Source organism: Oncorhynchus keta, chromosome 33 (genome assembly GCF_023373465.1).
Source record: "Oncorhynchus keta strain PuntledgeMale-10-30-2019 chromosome 33, Oket_V2, whole genome shotgun sequence".
In the NCBI taxonomy this organism is placed as follows: domain Eukaryota; kingdom Metazoa; phylum Chordata; class Actinopteri; order Salmoniformes; family Salmonidae; genus Oncorhynchus; species Oncorhynchus keta.
Genome location: NC_068453.1, coordinates 2,992,567 through 3,007,672, shown reverse-complemented (window position 1 = coordinate 3,007,672; position 15,106 = coordinate 2,992,567). Strand labels below are relative to the sequence as shown.

Here is a 15,106-nt window from a genome sequence, read left to right as displayed (position 1 = left end):
GAACTGCAAAAATCACTGAAGCTGGGGACTCATATCTCCCTCACTGGCTTTAAGCACCAGCTGTCAGAGCAGCTCACAGATCACTGTACCTATACATAGCCAATCTGTAAATAGCTCATCCAACTACAACTAGTTGTAAATGAGAACTTGTTCTCTAATAGCCTACCTGGTTAAATAAAGGTGAAATAAATATAAATAAAATATAAATAAAACAGGGTAGTTACAGCCTCTAGTTACAGTCTGTTAGAGACTTAGTTTTTTCCCGAGTGATGCAGGGGTCTAAGGCACTGCGTCTCAGTGCTTGAGGTGTCACTATAGACACCCTGGTTCGAATCCAGGCTGTATCACAACCAGCCATGATTGGGAGTCCCATAGGGTGGCGCACAATTGGCCCATCATTGTCCGGTTTTGGCCAGTGTACACCGTACTTTTAGATAAGAATTTAGTTAAATAAAGGTAAAATAAAAATCAATAAAAAATGTAAAAAGTTACAGCCCTTGAATGAGCTATAAATGGCTTAGTATAGTTGGCTTTGTAAAAAGCGTTGAGAGAGAGCGAGTAAGCTGTGGCAAATGTACATTGTATATTGAGTCAATCTGGACACTTTTGTTTACAGAAGCAGTTGACTACTAGACACACATATACACACACACACACACACACACACACACACACACACACACACACACACACACACACACACACACACACACACACACACACACACACACACACACACACACACACACACACACACACACACACACACACACACACACACACACACACACACACACACACCCCCCATGTGGAGTCCGTCTGCTCTGACCTTTTCCTATCAATAGGGGGCTGAGATTCTCGCCAAGAGAAAGTTGCCTTGCCCTTCTTCTCGTCTGTCCATCTTTCCATTTATTTCTCTCCATCTCTCCTCCATCCCTCTGCCATTTTCCCAAGCTGTATGTCTGGGTAGAAATCTAATCTATGAGGTACAATAATAGCTCTTGTGTTCTTCTGTCCTCATGTCTCTCTCTCTCTCCCTCTCTCTCAATTCAATTCAAAGTGCTTTATTAGCATGACGTAACAATGTAAATATTGCCAAAGCGTACTTTAGAGATTAAGTGATTCATTTACAATATGAACATAATTAAATGAATAATAATCAATACTGTCAACGGGACAATCAATAATCAAGGGTAAAAATATCCATACAATGGACAATAACAATGACGTAGAGGACATGTGCAGGTTGGTTGGTCTGTCAGACACTGTCCCTCATTTTATGGCAAGCAGCAATGTAGTGTGCTGCCAACCCACAGCTCTCTGCATCTTTCACCAACAGGACAGGTAGCCTATTCTAATCAGAGAGGTCTTTGAAACCTTGAATATGGTTTTCAAATTTGGGGAAATTATATATTTTTTCAAATTTTGTCAGGAAATGCAGCTCTGTCTCTAGTTTTGCTGTGGTGCAGTGGTTGCACAGCCTTTCCTCTACAGGGAGCCATGTTTTCCTGTGTCTACCCTTCTCAATGGCATGGCTGTGGTCACTGTTGCCTGTACTTTGTCAAATAGTTTGCCATGGTGTACTGTTGAGTTAGGGCCAGATAGCACTGCATTTTTCTTCTTGTTCTTATGTTTCCCAATAGGTAATGTAGTTTTGTTTGGACTGTGTTGTAATTTGGTTTATTCTGATTTAGGCTTCAGTGTGTTAGTTGAACAGGTTTGTGAACTCAGTCCCAGGACCAGCTGGATGAGGTGACTATTTTCTTTGCTCAGCTCTTGGCATTTGCAGGGCTTGGTAATGATATGAGAGGGGGTCACTGTTTTGTTTCCAAAACTTAATTTCTCTTTTTTAATTATTATTATTATTATTATTTGCCGTAGTTCTTCCCTGCATTGTTTGTATTTTTCCTCTGGATATGTAGGATAATCTTACAGAACAGGATTTCAATGGGGTGTTTGTCTCATTGGCCGTCATTGTAAATAATAATTTGTTCTTAACTGACTTGCCTAGTTAAATAAAGGTTAAAAAAAAAATTATAATTAAAAACAATTGGGTGAAATCTTGTTTTGCAAGTGGATGCCACACCTCGCTGCCATAAAGTGCAATTAGTTCAATGACACATTCAATTAGTTTTAGCCAAATTTGTATAGGTATTTCCACTTGAATTAACTTTTTATGGCGTAGAATGCCCTACATGCTTTCTCTCTCAGTTTTCAGTAATTGTAGAGTGTCAGTACTCTATATATTTTATACGCATTGAGAACTTTGGTCTAATTCCATGAGATCTGGAACTTCCCTGGAAAATTATTATTTTTATTATTTTTTCTTCTCAAATCAATTCAATTTAAGGGCTTTATTGGCATGGGAAACATATGTTAACATTGCCAAAGCAAGTGAAGTAGATAATAACAAAAGAGAAATGAAATGTAAAAAAATTACAGTACACATTACACTGTGATGGTTTTTCACCCAGTAGATATGGGAGTTTATCAAAATTGGGATTGTTTTCAAATTCTTTGTGGATCTGTGTAATTTGAGGGAAACATGTCTCTAATATGGTAATACACTTGGCAGGAGGTTAGGAAGTGCAGCTCAGTTTACACCTCATTTTGTGGGCAGTGTGCACATAACCTGTCTTCTCTTGAGAGCCAGGTCTGCCTACGGTGGCCTTTCTCAATAGCAAAGCTATGCTCATTGAATCTGTACATAGTCAAGGTTTTTCTTAACTTTGGGTCAAGTATTCTGGTCAAGTATTCTGCCGCTGTGTTCTCTGTGTTTAGGGTCAAATAGCATTCTAGTTTGCTCAGTTTTTTTGTTAATTCTTTCCAATGTGTCAAGTAACCCCAGACCTCACAACCATAAAGGGCATTGGGTTCTATAACAGAGGCACTTCTTGCCTTGTCTCTCAAATCGTTCACAGCTTTGTGGAAGTTACCTGTGGCACTGATGTTTAGGCCGAGGTATGTATAGTTTTTTGTGTGCAACGGTGTATAGATGGAATTTGTTTTTGTGATCCTGGCGACTGGACCATTTTTGGAACACCATTATTTTTGTCTTACTGAGATTTACTGTCAGGGCCCAGGTCTGACAGAATATGTGCAGAAGAACTAGGTGGTGTTGTAGGCCCTCCTTGGTTGGTGACAGACGCTCAAGATCATTAAAAACCAGTAGACATTTGGCTTCAGATAATAGTAGGGTGAGGCCGGGTGCTGCAGACTTTTCTCACCCCATGGCCCAATGGAAAGAAATGTATGTGTTTTTTGTCAGTTTGTTGTTTGTGTACATGGATTTTGTAATGTCATATGTTTTTCCCCCAACACCACTTTCCATCAATTTGTATAGCAGACCATCATGCCAAATTGACTCAAAAGCTTTTTTGAAATCAACAAAGCAAATCAAATCAAATTTTATTTGTCACATAGACATGGTTAGCAGATGTTAGTGCGAGTGTAGCGAAATGCTTGTGCTTCTAGTTCCGACAATGCAGTAATAACCAACAAGTAATCTAGCTAACAATTCCAAAACTACTACCTTATAGACACAAGTGTAAGGGGATAAAGAATATGTACATAAAGATATATGAATGAGTGATGGTACAGAGCGGCATAGGCAAGATACAGTAGATGGTATTGGGTGCAGTATATACATATGAGATGAGTATGTAAACAAAGTGGCATAGTTAAAGTGGCTAGTGATACATGTATTACATAAGGATGCAGTAGATGATATAGAGTACAGTATATATGTATACATATGAGATGAATAATGTAGGGAACATTATATTAGGTAGCATTGTTTAAAGTGGCTAGTGATATATTTTACATCATTTCCCATCAATTCCCATTATTAAAGTGGCTGGAGTTGAGTCAGTGTGTTGGCAGCAGCCACTCAATGTTAGTGGTGGCTGTTTAACAGTCTGATGGCCTTGAGATAGAAGCTGTTTTTCAGTCTCTCAGTCCCAGCTTTGATGCACCTGTACTGACCTCGCCTTCTGTATGATAGCGGGGTGAACAGGCAGTGGCTCGGGTGGTTGCTGTCCTTGATGATCTTTATGGCCTTCCTGTGGCATCGGGTGGTGTAGGTGTCCATACTTAGGTAAGCATGAGAAGACTGCCTTTGTTTTGGTTTGTTTGTTTGTCAATTAGGGTGTGCAGGGTGAATACGTGGTTTGTCGTATGTTAATTTGGTATATAGCCAATTTGACATTTGCTCAGTACATTGTTTTCTGCTGTTTATGATAATGCAGAGGATTTTCCCAAGGTTGCTGTCACGCCCTGACCTTAGAGCTTTTTATGTCTCTCTTTAGGTTTGGTCAGGGTGTGATTTGGGTGGGCATTCTATGTTCCTTTTTCTATGTTTTTGTATTTCTTTGTTTTGGCCGGGTATGGTTCTCAATCAGGGACAGCTGACTATCGTTGTCTCTGTTTGGGAACCATACTTAGGTAACTTTTTTGTGGGTAGTTCATTTCTGTTTAGCGTTTTGCACCTTTCAGGACTGTTTCGGTTATTCCCATTGTTATTTTGTTATAGTGTTCAGTTTTAATAAAGAAAGCATGAACACTTACCACACTGCGCTTTGGTCCAATGATTCCTCTTCTTCAGACGACGAATACCGTTACAGAACTACCCACCACAAGTGTGTTGCCCAAGTGTGTTGCCTAAGTGCCTAAGCAGCGTGGTAACGAGGAGCAGAGGGTTCAGGACTCCTGGACATGGGAGGAGATATTGGATGGACAGGGACCCTGGAGACAGGCTGGGAAATATCGCCACCCTAAAGAAGAACTGGAGGCAGCTAAAGCTGAGAGACAGCGATATGAGGCAAGGCAGCGCAGCAGGCATGAGAGGCAGCCCCCCCCAAAATAATTGGGGGGGGGGGGCACACGGGTAGATTGGCAGAGTCAGGCGATAGACCTGAGCCAATTCCCTGTGCTTATGGAATGCGGCGTGGGAACTGGTCAGGCACAGTGTTATGCGGTGAAGCGCACGGTGCCTCCAGTGCGCACTCATAGCCCGGAGCGCTATATGCCAGCCCCCCGCAAGTGCCATGCGAGAGTGGGCATCCAGCCAGGGCGGATTGCGCCAGCTCAGCGCGCTTGGTCTCCGGTGCGCCGTTTCGGCCCAGGGTATCCTGCGCCGGCTCTGCGTACTGTGTCTCCGGGGCGTTGGGAGGGTTCAGATCGTCCTATGCCTGCGCTCCGCCTGTGCCGGGCGAAAGTGGGCATTGAGCCTAATGGAGAAGTGCGAGTGTTAAGCACCAGATCTCCAGTGCTCCCCCACAGCCCGGTTCGACCTGTGCCTGCACTCTGGAGGGGCCGGGCTAAAGTGGGCCTGGAGGAGTGTTGCCAAGGCTGCGCACCAGAGCTACAGTGCTCCCCCACAGCCTGGTTAATCCGGTGTCTCCTCTACGCATCAGGCCACCCGTAGGTCTCCCCAGCCTGGTGGGCCCTGTGGCAGCCCCATGCACCAGACTGTCTCTGCGTCTCCTCCCTCCAGAGTCGCCCTCCATTCGGGAACTTCCAGCGACGCCCTCCAGTCTGGACCCGAAGCACCCTTCAGTCCGGAGCTTCCAGAGGAGCCCTTCAGTACGGAGCTTCCAGAGGCGCCTTTCAGTCAGGAGCTTCCAGAGGCGCCCTTCAGTCTGGGGCCCGCTACGAGGGTCCCCAGTCTGGGGTCGGCGGCGAGGGTTCCCGGTGGAGCGGGGTCTACGTCCCTCACCAGAGCCGCCACCGCGGAGAAATGCCCACCCAGACCCTCCCCTATAGGTTCACGTTTTGCGGCCGGAGTCCGCTCCTTTGGGGGGGGTACTGTTCAGTTTTACTAAAGAAAGCATGAACACTTACCACACTGCGCTTTGGTCTGATGATTCCTCTTCTTCAGATGACGAAAACCGTTACAGTTGCTCTTGACGCATATCCCACTGTAGTTATTGGGGTCAAATTTGTCTACACTTTTGTAGATTGGGGTGATCCGTCCTTGGATCCAAATATTGGAGAAGATGCCAGAGCTAAGGATGATGTTAAAGAGTTTTAGTATAGCCAATTGGAATTTGTGGTCTGTATATTTTATAATTTCATTGAAGATAATGTCAACACCACAGGACTTTTTGGGTTAGAGGGTTTATATATTGTCTTGTAGTCCATTCAATAGAATTGGAGAATCTAGTGGGTTCTAGTAGTCTGTAATAGTTGATTCTAAGATTTGTATTTGATCATGTATATTTTTTTGCTGTTTGTTCTTTGTTATAGGGCTAAACATACTGGGGATGTGGTTTTCCCATACATCTCCATTTTGGATAGATAACTCTTCGTTTTGTTTGTTTAGTGTTTTCCAATTTTCCCAGAAGTGTTTAGAGTCTATGGATTCTTCAATTACATTGTGCTGTTGCTTCTTTTTCCGTAGTGTATTTCTGTATCGCTTTAGTGATCCACCGTAGTGAAGTTGGAGGCTCAGGTTTTCTGCGCCTCCATGTTTTTGGTTGGATAGGTTTCTCAATTTCTTTCTTAGGTTTTTGCATTCATCGAATAATTTGTCATTGTTGTTCATTTTCTTTGGTTTTCTGTTTAAAATGGTTAGATATGATAGGGAAGCTGAGGGGTTTTCTACTGCCAGGTTTGCACCTTAACTATTACAGTGGAACGTTTTGTTCAGGAAATTGTCTAAAAGGGATTGAATTTGTTGTTGCCTAATTGATTGAGTATTGATCTGTTCAAGTAGACTGTGATTTTGCTGGTCTGATAGGGGTGTCAGTGGGCTGACTGTGAACGCTCTGAGAGACTCTGGGTTGAGGTCAGTACGACTGTCAAGAGATGAGCTATAGGTGTACCTAACATAGGAGTCCCCTCAAAGCCTCCCATTGACTATGTACATACCCAGCATGAGACAGAGCTGCAGGAGTTGTGACCCATTTTTGTTGGTTATGTTGTCGTAGTTGTGCCTTGGGGGGCATATGGGGGAGGGAATGCTGTCACCTCCAGGTAGGTGTTAGTCTCCCTGTACGCTGAGGGTGTCAGGTTCTTGTCCAGTTCTGGCATTTAGGTCGTCACAGACGAAGCTGTCTTCAGTAGTCTACAGTACCCTAACCAAAAACTGTGGAAAGATGGCAGCATTTGCGCAGAACTGAAAGCGCGAACCACTGCATTTAACCATGGCAAGGTGACTGGGAATATGGCAGAATACAGTGTAGCTATTCCCTCCGCAGGGCAATCAAATAGGCAAAACATTCATATAGAGACAAAGTGGAGTCGCAATTCAACGGCTCAGACACAAGACGTATGTAGCAGGGTCTACAGACAATCACGGACTACAAAAGGAAAATCAGCCACTTTGTGGACACCGAGGTCTTGCGTCCAGAAAAGCTAAACACCTTCTTCGCCCGCTTTGAGGATAACATAGTGCCACCGACGCGGCCCACTACCAAGGACTGTGGGCTGTCCTTCTCCATGGCCAACGTGAGTAAGACATTTAAGGGTGTTAACCCTCGCAGGGCTGCCGGTACAGACGGCATCCCTAGCCGTGTCCTCAGAACATGCGCAGACCAGATGGCTGGTGTGTTTACAGACATATTCAATCTCTCCCTATCTCAGTCTGCTGTCCCCACATACTTGTGGAGATGGTGGAAAGTTCCTCGGCGTACACATCACTTACAAACTGAAATGGTCCACCCACATAGACAGTGTGGTGAAGAAGGTGCAACTGCACCGCCCGCAACCGCAGGGCTCTCCAGAGGGTGGTGTGGTCTGCCCAACGCATCACCGGGGGCAAACCACCTGCCCTCCAGAACACCTAAATAACCCGATGTCACAGGAAGGCCAAAATATAATCAAGGGCAACAACCACCCGAACCACTGCCTGTTCACCCCGCTATCATCCAGAAGGCGAGATCAGTACAGGTGCATCAAAGCTGGGACCGAGAGACTGAAAAATAAGCTTCTATCTCAAGGCCATCAGACTGTTTAATAGCCATCACTAGCACATTAGACGCTGCTGCCTATATACATAAACTTGAAATCAATTTAATAAATGGAACACTAGTCACTTTAATAATGTTTACGTATTTTGCATTACTCATCTCATATGTATCAACTATATTCTATTCTATTCTGTATCTTAGTCTATGCCGCTCTGACATTGCTCGTCCATATATTTATACATTCTGAATTCCATTCCATTACGTAGATGTGTGTGTATTGGGTATATGTGGTGACATTTTTAGATATTACTTGTTAGATATTACTGCACTGTCGGAGCTGGAAGCACAAGCATTTCGCTACACTCGCATTAACATCTGCTACACACTTATATGTGACCAATACAATTTCATTTCATTTCATTGAAGTATAGGGATTCTGTTGGGTTGATAGAGGTAGCTCACAGGAGGACATTTTTCTCTGTTTAGATCATTTCCTTTTGAATTTGTAGCCAAATGTAAAATGTTCCTGGTTTGATTCATTTAATAGAGTGAATTAGGTCTGCTCTATACCAAATTAGCATACCCCCATAGTCCCTTCCCTGTTTCACACCTGATAGTTTGGTGGATGGGAGTACCAGCTCTCTGTAAACTAGAGGGCAACCAGTGGGTCCGTCTCCTCTGTACTATATTTCTTGTAGGATGACAATGTCTGTATTTCCCGATTCTTTGATGAAGTCCAGGTTCCTGCGCTTTGGGCCAAAGGCAGTTGACCTCAGGCCTGGGATGTTCCAGGATGAGATAGTGAAGCCTTTGTGTTCCATAAAGTGTCCAGTGTTGTTGGTCGTGTGGTTTGGCCTCAGGCCAGTAAGTGTGAGCAGAGCCTGCTGAGCATCTGGTACATGCCATTGGCTTGGGCTAGAGAAAGAGTGGGGGTTGGGCCTGTTTGCCCACTCACGGCCTGGTGGGATCTGTGACTCCCATGTTGAGGCCCTCTTTGTGGGAGTGGGGGTCATGGGGTGGGCAGGAGGGGCATAAGTCTGTTCTGAGGGGGCCCAAATGGGGTGTGGGCATGGTTGGCTTGGGGGGGGTTTGACTGGTTGGGATGGGGGTGTGGATGTGGCTGGTGGTGCTGTGGTCTGGATCTAGGTCCTCTTGGCGTGGATCCTCTCTATGTAGGTCCAGTGGGGGGGGGCTCACTGGTCTGGGCGGGTTGTCTATTGATCTGTTGCTCCTGTGTGAGGTGTTGGAGCTGCGGTTGAGGGCGATATTCTTTAGGGTCCGGGCAAAGGTGGGCGCTGCTTTCTTGTATAGTTGGACCTGGTCATAAAGTCTGCTCAAGTCCAGGGTGGAGTGATGGGCCAGGTAAACATTTGATTTTGAGCCACAGTCGCGGGAAATACTTGCATTTACCCACTGTATGTTAGCAGGTTGTTTGTGCCTGTGTGTATTATTATGTGGCTGGGTGACCCTAGTTGGTCCTCAGACAGAAGGTCTAGGGCATGCTGGGTGGTTGGACCCCAGAGCTTAGACACACTGTGTTTGGGAAAAAGTTATTTTTCTTGTATATATTTCCCGTTTGAGTCCATAAGGAGTACAATCTGTGGCGTGTGTATGTCCTTAGTGGGTGTGGGGGGGTTGTAAGGAGGGCTATCTGGGTGGCACAGGGGGGTTGCTCAAAGAGGGTGGGATCCCCTGGGCTTGGGGTTCTTCATTTGTCTGTCCTGCTGTTAAATTGAGGCTATGGTCAGGGTCTGGGGTGGACTGTTCTGCTGTGGTGTCAAGACTTTGGCAGGGGGCTGAGGTGGACTGTTCTACTGGCTTCTCTGTGGGGGTGGCCAGCTCTCTAGAAGGTTGTTCTCTGTCACACTCCATCCCCCACACCCTCTCCTCCAGCACAAATCCTCTCTTCTAGTGCTCTGTTCTTCTCCTGCTCTTTCTCCTGTTGATGTTGTCTCACCACAGTCCAGAGTGCAGATATGTCTCTATCCACCTCCAGCTCTCTGGGTCTGGTTGGGGGGGGTGTTATTGAGCTGAACTATTTTTTGACCTGCCTGGAGTGTGTCCCCCTGCTGTTCCAGCTCCACCTGCCTTACCTCCAGCTGGGTGAATTTATCCATAATTGTAGTGAGGGAGTAGTACTCGGTGCTGGGAGGATGACTTTCTGCTTGGTGTTGCTCGTCTGTGGGGTTGATTATTGAAGAGGTCTGGTCTGACATGCTCGGGGTGGACGTATCTTTCTCAAGAGAGAGTTTATCCTGCTGAGCTATCTCTTTGATAAGGTGAATGTCCAGCTGAAACTGTTTGGGGTTGCCCTGTACCATTACTGTCTATACATAACTGAGTAACCTCTGGTAGCAGAGCATTCCATGATGACATGGCTCTATACATAACGGTTTGGGTACCGTGAAGAAACCCATACTGGAGTGTCTGGTGGGATTTATGTCTGTTGGAAGTTAATGCAAATAAATTATATAATTGGATAGACATTGTCAACACACAAATGTTTCTTATAAAGACTAAATGAGAAGTGGTCAATTTCTCCTCAGCCCTCTACCATGAAGGACTGTCATGCATGTTGTTGATGTTAGTTTGGTATGTGCTGTTAAGGGCAAGGCGTGCTGCTCTGTTTTGGGCCAGCTGCAGCTTTGCTAGGTGTTTCTTAGCTGCACATGAACATATTACTGCAAAGTAATCAAGATAGGACAATATCAGAGCCTGAATAACTAGTGCAGTTGATCTGTGTCAAAAATGCAGAATATATTTTTATAACAATCATGCCTCTCCCCATTTTCACAACTACTTTGTCAATATGACTTCACCATGATAATTGACCATCCAATGTTATTTTATAGGAGTTCTACTTCTTCAGTGGTCACACCCTTTATGCACAACTCCAGTTAAGGGTTAAGGTTTGGGATAGTGTGTAAAAGATGTCAAACAAGTGTCCACCACTGGGATCAAACATGCACCTGTCTGATCTGTGCCCATCTGTCACCCCCATCCACAATGCCTTAGGAAAACCCAAGCCTACTTGATGGTAAGAGTGCTCACTGTTGCATTTGAATGTGTCCTCAGGGACATGGATAGACGTCCAATTTCGAAGCCACCCTTGGGCGATCTGTAGGGCCCTATAAAATCCAGGCTGCGGAGAACATGGACTGAATCACGAAATCCTGACATTAAAACGTAATTCAACAATATTGAAACATTTATTGAACTTAGTGGTAATTCAAATAAATCTATTTAACTTATAAGAACATGCATTAATTTGACAAATCATAAGACATGAACAAAATGAATCAGTGATTTGTATTTTCATGAAACTTTCTGAAACGGCACAGGAATGCCCGTCTGTGTGTATGTGTGCTGTGCGCGCCTATGTCTACACTTTGTGTAGCCATTAGCGATGATGCTATTGACAATATTCTTCTGGTAGAGATGGAAAGGCTTTCCCAAACACTTTCTCTGATGGAAGGATCCTATGCCTTCCTGGCAGAATGGGAATAGTATTATTTGCATCAATCCAGTGGCCATTTGTTTTGCACTACAGCATCACAGCTAACCAAACAACGGTCTCTTCCTGGTGTGCACTGGCATTAAAGGATAACTACACACACAACTCAAAATAAAAAATAATCATCCCAGACCAACCTAAAATAAAATGGTCTCCTGTTGTGGTTTATAAACATTTGTTTTAAATGGTTGTTTTCCTGTTTTTAAAAAACAAGGAAAATTGTATCAGGCAAAAAAACCATTATAGGGCTCTAGGTCTGCTTGAACACACACACACTCACCTTAACACAATGTCATAAACCTTCTTAAAATGCATGGCCTGTGGGCTGGCTGACAGACAATCCAGTGGAAATGTTATCTTCAAAATGACCTCCTCAGATCCACTACGGCTCCTTCTGCTCCCAGCTTGATGAAATAACACACAGCCTGAGCCCACCTCACCGACCAGCCTCACCTCATACAGTCATAAAGACAGAGAGAAGAGAGAGAGAGAGCGCAAGAGGGAGAGAGACAGAGAGAGAGAGAGAGAGAGGAGGAATCAATCAATTAGTGGGAAAGAGAAACCGTAGTGAAACTGTGTGTGTTTGTGTGTATGGTTGTGTGGAGCGAGTTCTCACAGGGTACACGTTGTCACTGCACTTTTTGACTACTCAACCAGATCTTATAGAGTTTACATCAGTCTTATATACTCATCTCTTCATCTTATGCAATAATATTTACTTATACAGAAAGACACACACATACATGTTTTTAAACAACGAATTGTTTAAAATAACAACTGTTATTAAACATGTTTGTGAGCTCAATGCACACATGGCACAGTTTCTCTAGAGATAACTCAGATCATGCCCGAACTGTGCGATGTAATAGGGAGTTGTAGTTTCCAACAGGACAATATTCAACATAGTTTAGCGAAGAAAATGTGGTAATTATCTACAATGACCATAATCCATTGCTCGCCTACTTGTCCGATCTGTGTGTTTATCTTATGCCTGCTACTTTAGGTTAGTGTGGGGCAGACACAGAGAGGGAGTGAAGTGACCGAAGAATGCACGATGGAGAGGGATAGAGAGAAATTGCTTCGAGAGGTATCTCTACCTGAAAATACATGATCTAAGTGATTGATAGTTGGTATTCAGCAGTCATAAAATATACGTTATTTACTTTAAAGCACTACTAAAATTGTGATTTTGTCAGACAGCAGGCAGCAGCTCTATAGAGATGAGTTGGAATGAAATACAAATACAAAACTACAACTCCCTCCTACGTCAAACAGTTCAGGCTGTAAAGTCATCAAATAAAACAAATGTAATATACGCAACAGCTGAAATATTTGATTAAAGTAAAGTGATGTGAATAAATGAATGTAGTAATGGGCAGTCACTACCACCATGGGACTTTTGTTATTTGTTTTGTCCTGTGTTATTTCAGCATTCAACCCAAATAATACACAGTGCATTTAATCATGTAAAATATATTATATTCTGATAATCGCACCAAAATCAAACTGACCTCAAAATGCACTAATTGCTCAGCTCTTACATACACACACATACATGCCCATATACCCGCACAGAAGCCCGTATACACACACACACACACGTCCATATACACACACACACACACACACACACACACACACACACACACACACACACACACACACACACACACACACACACACACACACACACACACACACACACACACACACACACACACACACACACCTCAGAATCCCCAAACCAATTCAGTCTCAAATTAAAACCAGATTATTACCACTGTGTGTGCATGCCTATGTATGTGCATCTATATGAGACTGAACTGAAGTCTCTTTTTGGATACTGCATACCAGTTACATGTATCAACGTAGATGCCAAAAAAGACAATACATACCTTCACGTTGATATCATTGCATGCCGCTGTGAGAAAGGAACATAGAACAATTACATTTCCACTTTCCATCAAAAATACAGTTAGCTATTATCTGTGTCAAAACACAATGTTCTTCTTGCTTGTTGCACCAATCAACTCAATTAAACCACAGGATTATAAATTAGTCATGAATGTGATAGACGTTCCAGGTTAACACCTCTACTGTGTCTGGAGCCAAAAAAACAACAACATTGAAATGATGGAGGGAAAATGAGAGAGAAAATGAGGGATGGAGAGTGAGAGAGAAACAACAACCACAAAAAAAATCACAGAGAGAAAGAGAGAGAGAGATAGAGAGGAGGAAAGCAGGTAGTAGCTAACAACCACAACAAATTGTCTTGAGAGAGAGAGAGAGAGAGAGAGAGAGAGAGAGAGAGAGAGAGAGAGAGAGAGAGAGAGATAGAGAGGAGGAAAGCAAGTAGTAGCTAACAACCACAACAAATTGTCTAGGGGAGAGAGAGAGAGAGAGAGAGAGAGAGAGAGAGAGAGAGAGAGAGAGAGAGGAGGAAAGCAGGTAGTAGCTAACAACCACAACAAATTGTCTAGGGAGAGAGAGAGAGAGAGAGAGAGAGAGAGAGAGAGAGAGAGAGAGAGAGAGAGATAGAGGAGGAAAGCAAGTAGTAGCTAACAACCACAACAAATTGTCTAGGGAGAGAGAGAGAGAGAGAGAGAGAGAGAGAGAGAGAGAGAGAGAGAGAGAGAGAGAGAGAGAGAGGAGGAAAGCAGGTAGTAGCTAACAACCACAACAAATTGTCTAGGGAGAGAGAGAGAGAGAGAGAGAGAGAGAGAGGAGGAAAGCAGGTAGTAGCTAACAACCACAACAAATTGTCTAGGGAGAGAGAGAGAGAGAGAGAGAGAGAGAGAGAGAGAGAGAGAGAGAGAGAGAGAGAGAGAGAGAGAGAGAGAGAGAGAGAGGAGGAAAGCAGGTAGTAGCTAACAACCACAACAAATTGTCTAGAGAAAGAGAGAGAGAGAGAGAGAGAGAGAGGAGGAAAGCAGGTAGTAGCTAACAACCACAACAAATTGTCTAGAGAAAGAGAGGAGAGAGAGAGAGAGAGAGAGAGAGAGAGAGAGAGAGAGAGAGAGAGAGAGAGAGGAGGAAAGCAGGTAGTAGCTAACAACCACAACAAATTGTCTAGAGAAAGAGAGGGAGAGAGAGATAGAGAGGAGGAAAGCAGGTAGTAGCTAACAACCACAACAAATTGTCTAGAGAAAGAGAGGGAGAGAGAGATAGAGAGAGGAGAAGAGCAGGTAAGTTGACAGTGAAGTTTAGAGAGACTGTGTATCTGCTGTTATAGACAGAGGGAGAGACAGCGACAGTGAAGTTTAGAGAGACTGTGTGTATCTGCTGTTGTAGACAGGGGGAGAGACAGCGACAATGAAGTTTAGAGAGACTGTGTGTATCTGCTGTTGTAGACAGAGGGAGAGACAGTGTTAGTGAGGTTTAAAGAGACCATGTGTGTCTGTTAGACAACTAGTGAGAGGGTGACTGAGATAGAGAGGGAATAAGAGAGAGGCAGAAGGAGGGAGCAACAGCAAGAGGTAGAGAAAGGTTGTCTGTGTCAGTCTACAGTGCTATCTGCCGTGTTAGTCTCAGGAGGTTGTAGTCTAGAACAGCAGAAGACCCTGTGTTGTTAGTTATGCTACTAACCAGAGTAACTGGACCACCTGTTTCGTGTGCTGTTGCCATAGTAACTGGGTTAGCGGGACCAACTCATAACAGATTGTAGTGATGACTTGACCGCTTA

The 15,106-nt window shown here is 44.0% G+C and overlaps 1 protein-coding gene across 2 annotated transcripts in view; it reads left to right on the top strand.

The window, feature by feature from the left end:
* The window catches only part of LOC118366049 (rap1 GTPase-activating protein 2-like), a 74,774-nt gene that overhangs the window by 20,419 nt on the left and 39,249 nt on the right, over positions 1–15,106 (top strand). The window lies entirely within an intron of this gene.